Below are 12,064 nucleotides of genomic sequence, written 5' to 3' on the forward strand. Positions count from 1 at the left end.
AACGAGATTGGACAATTTGGTAACTGTTCTTATGCGAGTACACGTAGCATGATAATATTGTTCACACTTAGAGCACTCAATCACGTCCTGAATATTAACCGAAAATTTCAAATTACACTAGGCAAGCAGTAGCAGTCCAATGCTAAGATAGTTGTTCCAGCTGAATTTTCATATTACTAAACCATGCCTTGAGAATTATTCTTCCCGTGTTTAGAGAAAATGTCACGTACTTTGAGTTTGCGATAAATAATAGCCTGGCACTCGATCATAGTTTTGTTTTGACTAGCGTTCTGTCGTAAAGGTTTTCTCACTGGAATATTATAATGAAAAGTGTTTTTCTCATGATTGTAGAATGCAAAATCACGCTTGAGTCATGTTGAAAAATATATGAAACAGATCAGAAAAAAATAGGAAACAGATCAGTCAATTGAAGACAAGATTTTTTGTCGTGAGTTATAATTGGATAAGTTTTTGTGAGTATGGCGCCACTCTATAGCCTTGTCTCTATACACTCAACGAGATGATTCCTAATGAATGAGAAGGAGAAAAGAGAAAAAGGAGTTATGATAAAGATATTTACCGTATTTGTAAGGATTCATTACGGGTTCATGAAGGGTTTATTAGTCAAAGATTTTGTTACGTGACAATATAATGTATATAGAAGAAATTCCGGAATGTAAATAACTTGCGCAACTAGATTAGTCATTAAATTATGTTATTAACTTCGTAATATTAAATACATTTAGGTAGGTGAATTAGGTTTAATTTTATTTCATGCACGGCTGCATACTCGCGGCAAATGAAATGATTGTACAGTTTTCCCACGGTAGTAGATAATTGATTGTTTGGTAAATCTGGTGATGATCAATTTTTGAAGTAATCAACAGTCATAATATCCTATGTAGCAATGTATGTATGTGATGTCTCTAATAATAATAAGTTATTTAGCATAAGACGATTTATCATAATTTTCTATACATTTACCTAGTTAGGAGTTAGTACCCATAGATAATATATATTCTCATTCATAAAATAATAAGGATAATGTCTAAGGCCTCATGTTTTATATTCTATTCGCTTTATATTTCATATTATTTTGTTGATATCCCTATTCTTTATTAGTTTACCTTCCATGATTAATACAATTATAAACTTATCATAGGTGTATTCAGTTTAACTGCTTCCGTTTTAGTTCACTTAATATAATTCAGTGGTAGAGATTTCCGGCTGGAATACAATAATGGATAGAAAATTTTCATAGCTACGGAATGTACATCAACCGTGTGTCATTGCTCTCCGATGGCTCGCTAGCGTTGCAGTTTCAACCATTATTATCTTTGAATCGTAGCCTATGTAGAATAGTATTGCCTACTGAATTGCTTTATATTGTTAAAAATATGTTGCACTCTCAGCTCTATAGTAATGATAGTTAGATTCCAATACATTCAGCTGAGTGAAAAAGTTTCATCCTTTACTATTATAATCAATGTGCTTCATATTTTACAACAGCAGAGTAACATAGGACCAATTAAAACTATGATGTCTTTTAAACGTTTTCCCTTGTTAGATTTTGCCAAGAAAATAACCAGGGACTCAATAAAGTGATTAAAGTATTCAAGATTATTATACTCGGTCCGTCTTTAGTACCTACTCAAAAAATGGACACGCCCATATTGTTTTGTCCTGACTCTTGCCACAGTTTTAAAGACTCTTGCCCAAATCTCTATTAGTTATACATTTTGCTGAATTTCGGAATGATTAAAGAGATTTCTTTTGAAGAGGGCCCGCTTCAAATTGGATCCTGCTATCAATCCAGAAATTCGACTCTCCAAATCATACAGAATGCCTCTATGGTAACATATCCTGATTAGATTTCTTTTTGCGTGTTTCACACCGTAAGGAAGGGGAGTGTGCCGAGCTCTCCTTTTAATTCAGGCCTTTTCCCGAGTTATAATAGTAAATTTAATACGCAATAGACTAGAGCCATTATTGTAAGTGAGTTAGCGAAATAAATTATTTTCTCTCTCTATTATGAACGGCCATGACTTCGAGTTTCCCATGATAGATATTTAAAAATTGTGGCTCCGAGTCGTCGAGGAATGTAGATTATGGAATTATCTCTAAAACTTAGCCTTCTTGTCGCGACATAAAGTGCGATAAGTTGGAAAACAGCAAGCATTGAAATTATAACAAACTACCGATTTTGCAGTTACTATTTGGTCCAAAGGCTCTAGAAGCCACGCGACGATTGGTCAAATTGATTCCATTCGCCCAATAGGAGACCTGTTTCTAAATACAGTAGTGGGGATTCCCCAGTCGAGAGACCAGATTACGTTTCGGAGGACACTTTGCTAGGAGCACTACGAGAGTAAAGATGTAGTCATTATGTTTCGCCCTTTTTGGGCAGGTTTACAAGTATTTCATTAGTTAATGTAGGAGCTAGTTTTATTTTTATTAATTTTTAAATTTTCTAGTAGTGCCATGTCCTGAAAGGTTTAATTGTGTTTCTTCATCATGTACGAATAATTGTTTCTTCAAATAACCGCTAAGGTACGTAAAATAATGTTAAAATATAATTTAGGGAATTTAATTGATTGAAACTTCCATAAGAGTATTGAATTAATTAAGCCTGTTATTTTTCAAGTTGATGATATTGATTGAGAATAATCCTTTTGATTTTATTAGTGATGGAAGATACTTATAAATTTTTTCTAAAGAAGAATAGAAAGTTTTCAGTTACGTTACATTTGAGTTATTGTTTCTGGAGATATATTATCGTAAAGTATTGCTGAAAGTCAGGAAGATAGCCTTTAAATTGGAATGAAATTTTTAAGATTATGCTCATATTGAGTTTATGACATTTTATAATTTTATATTTTTTCAGACTCTGTTTTCTTATGTCATTAAGGCTTTCGAATAATTTATAATAGAAATCTTAATAGACGAAGAAGAAAGTTTTTCTTTTCCAGGAAATTAATGTTAATGAATGTTCAAATTTTAATACAATTTAAATTATTTTCTATGTGTCTACTAATTTTATTTAATCAAAGGTAAATCAAATCATAAACTCTGGAATGTTCATTTTTAATTAAGGTTTTGAGCAGTTTTGGGCGAATGCCCGTTATTTACACTTGGATTGCGTCCTAAAGTTCATAAATAATAAATAAAATAAATGTTGGCTACTGCACAAGTTTCCAACAATACTAGCCGAGCTACTATATGAAAAATTATATTTGATTTCGCAAACCAAACGAAAAATATCATAAAAGTTAACATCATAATTAATGAAGTATTCATTTTCTAAAAGCATTATATTAATTTATTACGGGTGTTTTCACAAATGTTGCATTGTATATTAATGACACTCTGGCAAGTAATCCGTTTTAATTCAATTTTGAGAATGAAATCAGAACGTCAAGATAAAATCTAAATTAATAATTGAATAAACTCCTGTTTTAGCTTTTGATGGATTGTAGGAAGAGTTAGAAATTAATGCTGTAATACATTTATTTACAGCGGTTCATGTGTGTCCCCAAACCAACTTTTTGTACTACCACCCCTTTGGTTCCGCAACTTTATGTAACTCCGCTTCAAGACACCCGTTCAGACGACAGGTCTAGGGACGTAAGAGGACGTCGCCGTCAAGCCAATTTCAACCGGTAAAAGCTCACCGCCAAAAACAAGGTACTGTAACCCCGACGATAAAGCAACGTACAGACCAACGAAAGTGCAGTGTAGTGAAACAAAGGTTCATTCGAGAATGTCAATCAAAAGTGGGGATTCAAAATTATTATGAAATGGGTTATATGGGTTACTATCGACGAAACTTGGGTTCAACGGGCTTTTCTTTCTTGAGTAATTCCATGTTGAAATGAACTTGTTATTTGATAACTGATATTGTTTGGTTTTGTGACGTATTGCTATCTAATCAGGGATAGTAATGCCCCCCCCGAATCAGATGAAGAATGTCACCAAAGTAACATGAAATTGTTGTTTCTGTTGTTCGATTTTAGTTGCCAATGTTTATTGAAGCTGTTTGTATTTTTCAATTATTTCAAATTGTAGTGTTATTCTATAGTATAAACCTATTAAATCAGGCATGGCAAGATTAATTGAAGTTTTCTTGACTCTAGTCCGTTCACCTGCATGAATTAGGTATAGACTCAAGTATTTTCTAGATGTGTCGGCCTATTTCTAAATTCTAAATTTTATTCAAAATTATCTTCTTTATCATCTTTTAAAAGGGTAAAGGCACAAAATGAAACTATAATTTTTAAATCAGCTGTAACTTTTGAACGGTATCGAAATCAAAGACCCTTTTTTGGGAGCGAAAAAATGAGAAAATTCTCTACAACCTTGACTACTTTACGATTTTTTATCTGAAGTGATTCACATGATACGCAACTTTGAATATGCAAAAATTTGTTTATATGTCAATCATTTCCACAGTCTCGCATATTCAAAGTTGCGTATCTTGTGAAACAATCCAGATAAAAAATCAAAGAAGTAGTCAAGGTTATAGAGAATTTTCTTCTCTTTCCGCTCCCATGAATCGTTCTTCTGATTTCAGTCGGAGCTACTTAGCTCCGGAGCCAAGAATGATAGAAACCTGCGCGACCACTCAATTTATTGGATATTCTATTCCCTTTAATTTTTTCGAAAATCATTTTTCTTGAGAAACTCAAGGTTCACAAGATAAAATGGGAAAATTGAAAAAAGTCCGAAATTTATGGGTTCTTGGTGGCTTTGGGGGTGAAGCCGCCCTCTGGGGTGTCATACAGAACCGTCGAGAAAAATTCTTTCGGGGCTGTTTCCTGAAAAACGACCATTTGACTGGAATAATATGCATCTACCCTCACTTGCATAATTAGGAAGGTCATTTATATAAGCCAGAAAAAGGAATGGTCCGATGACAGAGCCCTGTGGAACCTCATTTTTAATACCAAGTAGCCCAGACTTGTTATTCCCTATTTTAGTGGTTTGTTACCTGTTACTCAAGTAAGACTTCAAAAGATGATTCTCCTCACGCCATAGTATTTCATCTTTTCAAGTATAATAGTGTGGTTCACAATGTCAAAAGCCTTACTTAAGTCTAGAAGTGTTGCAGAAACATCATGCCCAAGTTCAAAGCACTTCATATGGCAGACAAGACCCTCCACAGCTTCACATGTGGATTTACCACTCCTGAAACCAAACTGGGATGGCGTGAACAAGTTATTACTCTCCATTTGATAGACCAATTGCTTCTGCATCAGACTCTCTACCACCTTTGACAAAACTGGGACAAGAAAGATAGGTCTATAATTATCTGGGCAAGATCTATCTGTCTATATCTTTTATAGACAGGTACTGTGACAGAAACCACTAGACAGGAAGGATAGACGCCATCAATGAGTATCCAGTTAATCAGATAAGTCAAGGGTTGCAACAATTCTTCTTTCAACTGTTTAAGATGAAATTAGACTAACCATGAGAGTCCTCTAAATGGGAATTACTCAAGCTGTTAATCACGTCTCTGACATCATTCACAGTTACTTCTCTCCATCCAATAATGCACCTCTCTCTGTCTATTTTCTTGTGACTTAGCACCTTCATAGCGCTAGACAAGTCTGCCTTGAGGTCGTTGGATCTTTGTATATTGTTACAGATGTTTGCAAAGTGTTCATTGAAGTCAGTAGCAGAGATAGGTAGATCCTTGTCAATACTTTTTAGCCGGTTGGTCTCAGAATTAATTACTCTCCAGGCAGCTTTGCATTTATTACTGGATTCACTATAATGTAATCTTCATTAGCCCGTTACTTTGCTACTCTGATCTGTTGCTTGTATTCCCTTGTCAATCTACAATAAATCAGCACGAGGTCTGGATTACATTTTGAAATTTCATGATACATCACCAAAAGTGAACGAATTCCATCTAATTCACGAGTGAACCAATTCTTCAGTGGTAAATGTGCTTTTTGTTTGCGAAAATTCTTCTTCTTTATAATTGGACAAAACTGATTCAAAAGACAAATCAAATTGTTTATAAACAAATTTGTGCCTAATTCAGCACTATCAACTTTAGTAAAAGCTTCAACCCAATCAATAGTGGATAGTTTATGTCTTAGTAAATCAAAATTTGGACCTCTCACACTCCTGATAAAAAGGGTTTTCACTTGCCGTATCGTTAGATTTTTTCAATTCTTTTCATAGATATGTTTTTATCCCAGAATGGTCTGATAAATGAGGCTCCTCTACAGTACATTCAATTTCGTTATGTTTTATGTTTGAAAAAGCATTGTCGAGGCAAGATTCAAACACAATGGGTGTTTATAATTGTAATATTCCAGTAACAACCCCCAAGTCACCACCTTATGACGGGTTGAAATTCAGATGTACGTCAAAAGGTGGAGTATTCGACCAATAACTTATCATGAAAATTACAGTTTTATATCAACAACAGTCTCCAACTTATTGAAGTGTTGAAGACTGTGATGTTTTGAAAATAAATTCAATTTTAATATAATATATTATTGTTGTTTCTTCATTTTATTGAAGCAAAAATCTCCCTATTGGCAATCCAGACATTTATGGTTTTTCCCAATGGGTGATACAAAGCTAATACAAGCGAATGGCTGCTACAAAGTCCAACAGCTGATTTACAAAAAAGAAGCTTACATGAAAAATATTTGAAATTTGTCAGCTGTTGAATGATTACAAATCAAAATAAGCTTTCTCATTGTAATAATAGTGTCCAGCTGTTGAATTGCTTTTCACCTGCTAGGAAAAAATCCATTTTTCTGAATAGGACTTAATAGTTGAATTTAATTTTTATTCAGTTTTGTGAAAAATTATTGTAAAGTTAGGGTTGAGAATTTACTTCACATTATATTGTTGTTATTCAAAAGTTTTATAAGATTTACCGTTTTTTAATGTAAAAATGGACAATTGAAAAGGTTATTTATTCAGGATTATAAAGGTAATCCTTCTTCATATTTCCACAAGAAGATGTTGTGAAAATGTATTTTTAAAAACGTTATTTTCAAGTGAATCGTTGGCAAATCATGTTCATTTCTGAGAGTTTTTACATGTTCGGCACAACGTGAAAATGTAAAAACAAAAAAAAAGGTTTTTTCAAGTCTCTGTTTCACGTATTTTTTACGTGAAAAGTTGGAACATTTTCACCTTTTTTTCACGTGAAGAAAACGGGGTTTTCTCGACTTTTTCACCAGAATATAACTTAATAATGTAAACTGTGAGGACGTTATTTTCACGTGAAAAAACATTCTTGTGTTATCTTGGACTTTCCTTTCATGAGAGGGAGAGTCATGCATAATTATATGAATACATAAGGTTATTGAATGAATTTGCTAGCAGATTAATTTAAGAAATAAGATCCTTATTTTCTTATTTCTTGAGATTTTATACCTTGAACTGTTATTTGTTCTAGAAATGTTCAAACACCGGTTCCTGGAGGAAAATCTAAATACTTCATGCCAACATGCTTTAACCGACATGCAAATGAACAATGCCAAATATCCTTTGTACACTTTGGCGTTACGGAGTGGGCTGGCCTTTGTGTTGAAGGGTCCAGCAAAATCAATTCCTACATGAGAAAAGACCGGAGATGGATTTACTCTACACTGAGGTTAATCTGCCATAATTGGCTGACTTGATTGTGCTCGCATGCGTGCACATCTTACACAATTCTTAATGCGCAATTTGATTGCATTTCGCGCAGAAATGATCCAGAACTTTTGAAGAATGATAGCATATGTTAATTTCAAACTAGTACTTGTACTTTCATGAGTTTGTTGACACACAAGAGAGCTTAAATGCGATTTTTTCGGCAGTAACATAGGGTGTTTTACATCATACAAAAGTGACGAATTTCTCAATCTACCATACACCCTCAAAATTCCTGTTTTATCGATGAATGGTGTAAAAGACAACAAATTGGAATGAACAGCTTTTCCTTGTTTCAATAACACGATAGAATCATTAGAATGATATTCTTGTGTAATTTTCACAATGTATTTTAGAGCTTGTCTGTTCTCAGAAAGAGATGTGAATTCAGACAGTGAACTTGAGCGCGTTGGCTTTACACGAAGATTGTAAGCTGACTTATGAGAAGCTCTACATTTATTTATGAATCGCACACAATATGCAAAAATTCTTATTGCTTTGTAATAATTTGATTGTTTTTCAACCAAACTAGAAGATGTGATTTTTCTTGAATCACATTTACAAGAACTGTTGCTTGAGGTTTTAGTTCACTCAAATCTTCAATTGTGTCAACTTTGAAAACAGGTGAATTTTGAGGAACTACATGAAATGATTCTGGTCCATGCCATCACAGAGAATTTTGAACAATATATTTTGCCGAGAGACCTCTTGAAGGTAGGTCGGCGGGATTTGAATCGGTTGCCACATGGAACCAATGTTCAGGCTTTGTTAAATCGAGAATCTGTGTTATTCGATTACTGACAAATATTTTCAGTTTGTGCGCAGGAGTTTTCAACCAATTTAGCACAAGTTTTGCATCGGAATATAGCCGTATTCGAGTGAGACACTTTTCGAATAGAGGAAATAAACTGCTATAGAGTCTAGACAACAATAGAGCAGCGCACAACTCCAATCACGGTATTGTGTGTACTTTGACTGGTGATACTCGAGTTTTTGAAACAATAAGATTCATTGATATGAAATGAAACTCGGAGGAAACATGTAAACATGTATGTAGATGCATGCACCATATCCTTTCTCGGACGCATCTGAGAAACCAATAATTAGAGATATAACAAATTAACTTGTGTCAATATGTTGAGGAAGTTTGACTTGAGCGATGGAAATTATAGATTTTGAAATGATATTCCACTGAATAATCAATTCTTTACTAAGCGGGTCATCCCAGTCGAGATTTTCCAACCAGAGTAACTTCAGAAAAAAATTGTAGCTAAATACAACGGCACTTGACAAGCCGAGAGGGTCGTACAATTTTGCAGTGTAGGATAAAATAGATCGTTTTGTCGGTTCATCAGTGAAAGGTGAAATAGAATAGAAAAATTCATCAGATGATGGATGGGTTCCATCTGAAACCGAATACTTTCAAACTTTGGGTAGAATCAATGAATACTAAAGGATTTTCCAAAAAATCATCAGAGAATTGAGCTATAGCTTCATGAACGTTTGACGACCACTTTCTCAACTGTAATTGTCCTTCTGACATGAGCGCATTCAATTGATCGATTGATCAATTCTTTTGCTTCTTGTAAGCTATTAGCTCCTGTCAAAACATCATTTACATACATATGATTTCTTAATGGATGGGATGCAAGGGGGTATTCACTTCCATAATCAGTCACTAACTTAATCACTTTTTTTTGAACAAGAGAACTGGATGATGTTAATCCGTATGTAATCGTTCTCAACTCATACTCACTGAGTTCTTGTTGTGGTGAGGATCTGTAGAAAATATGCTGGTATTCTCCATCTTCTGGTCTTACTGATATCTGTCTGTACATCATTTCCATATCAGATGTGACTACAATGTTGTGTGCTGTGAAGTTTATCAATATACTAGAAAGGATCCGTGCTTCGCAAGGATCTATTTTAAAACTTGACAAAATGAAAACTTGACGTAATGAAATTTTGAAGAATTGAGAATAGGCCTATAACCATCCTTGGTTAATTGAGAATCTATAAGTAAAATTTCAAGTTAATTAGTCCAGTAGTTCAGACGTGATGATGCGTCAAACATAATTTTCCTATCCCGTACGTGCATAAGCCAGCTCTTTACTTTATATAATTATTATAGATATAGTTGATGACTGAGAGAGATAGGACTGTGGAACAGAATAGTGGTGAAACTATGATAGCGCCAGAAGTGTCTCAAACACAATAGTAGGTACTACATGAACTTTTTGAAAGTGATTTGAAAAAAATGTTAAAACAACAGAACTGATTCCTTATCATTCTACCTTCATTTAGAGAGGCTTTTGTTTGAGCCGAATGAAAATCTATTTATAAAATAATGAATGTCTGTTTGTGTGTTTGTTTGTATGTTTGTTTGTTCCCTGTAGACTTGAAAACTACTTGACATAACGGCATGAATCTTTAGGAATATATATATATATATAATATATATATATATATATATATATATATATATATATATATAATATATATATATATATATATTATATATATATATATTTACGTTTTTGTGCCTGTTGTGGGTCCAGTAAAATTTCAACTCTTATGTAGTTCCCCGGGACCCCCCATTTTAAATTTGATCAGATAGTCACAAAATGAAACTATTATGTTATACCTGAAGAACTTGACTTGCTGAATGGTTATATTCCACTCAATTTATGATATATTCATCCATAATTAATCTAGATCCTTGTAAAGTTATTCACCTCATGATGGTCCTTTCTAACCTCCAAAGTGCTTATATAATTCCGCTATATAAAATCCACTCCCATGTTGGGTCTTGAGTGATTTGGCGCCAACATTGGAGTTGCATGCAAATTTTACTCCTCAAGAAGGTCCTTCAATATTATAATTGCTGGGTGAAATGTGCTCTTATGTTTGGTCCGCTGAGCTGTGTTGCCAATTCTCATATAGTAAATAAATTTTACTCCTCATGAAGGTCCATCAAACGTTGCCATACTTCGTCTTTGTAATAATGATTCGAGATTTGTTTGAATCAACCAGCGACCAGCTCCGTGAACTTGTATTGCACATAACTCAAAACATTTTGTAGAGCATTGTCAATAAACTAAGATTTTCATGTTGTCAGAATATGTAAAGGAAAAAAATTGTACAAGCACCGTTTTTTATGCATTTAAAGTTGATTAATAAAGTTGATTTATTTATTTATTTGAGGTTGCATAATAAGTCAAGCATGCTCAATAAATGTAGAAATCTAGGAGATTACCCTGAAAACCCCAATGAGCTGTATCAGTTGAAAGGGAATTACCGAATTAAGAGCCATTTGCACAGTCAAAGCTTAAACTGAATTTAATCAGCTGGTGGCTTAAACTCAAAATGTAACACATTATAACAAACGAGACTTGATATGGATTTAATCCAGTTTAAGATGGAATTTTCGTTTAAACTGTCACTGTGCAAATGGCCCTTAGAGAGACAATAACAACTATAGAACAAGTACAGTTTTCACAAAATGAAATTTTTCAAGTTCAAGATGACAGACAAAAAGCATTACATTAGGAAATTTTTGGGGATACAAGGCATGTGTTCAGGAGCTGCAAGCTTCAGTGGGTGGCAAGGTCGGTGGATGCTAATGGTGTGAGCGACCATAAAGGTTTTAAACATCCCTTCTCTTGAGAATATGAAAAATGGGCTGTTAATATAAAAGAATTTGACTTTTGGGTATCTATCAATTATCGGAAATTAAAAAAAATGTTTTCGACTTTCTCATCAGAAATTAACCACACTAATCTCAAGGTATGAACATCTGAATAAAATTGGGGAATGGCCGTGAAATTCAAACTTATTTGCTGGAATAATATCAAGGTTTCGATTGTTAAAACTGAATGAAGACTTTTGGGCAGCATGCCAGGTCTTTGAATGAATTTTAATCACAATACCATCTTTACCGAACACTGCCTATTGTTATATTGATTTTAGAATTATTTCGTGTATCAATAAATTCAGTTTATTGCAGTGACATACACAAGAAAGTACAATAATGAAGGACTACTGGAATCATTGAAACATCGAATGCTACAAACTGTTACTACATTTACATTATAATGAGCAATGTACTCCAACATCTTCCAAGTATGACAATTATTCCTTATAGAATATTAGTGAGTCTAACTCCAATCTCTAGAATATTATCAAATTATCTTATATTAATTGATTTGTATACGAAGTATTCATCCATAGAAGTGTAGGTTCATTCCTTAACACAAGGTGGATCTTTTGTTTAAATCTCTACAATTCGTGTTGGTCCGTTCAATGGTAAGAATATACTCAAGTATGTAATTTATATAATGTATATATTTATTAATTTATATATGTAATGTATGTATTTATGTAATAGAAATCTTAATTA

The sequence above is a fragment of the Nilaparvata lugens genome, chromosome X, assembly GCF_014356525.2.
Source record: "Nilaparvata lugens isolate BPH chromosome X, ASM1435652v1, whole genome shotgun sequence".
Taxonomy (NCBI): domain Eukaryota; kingdom Metazoa; phylum Arthropoda; class Insecta; order Hemiptera; family Delphacidae; genus Nilaparvata; species Nilaparvata lugens.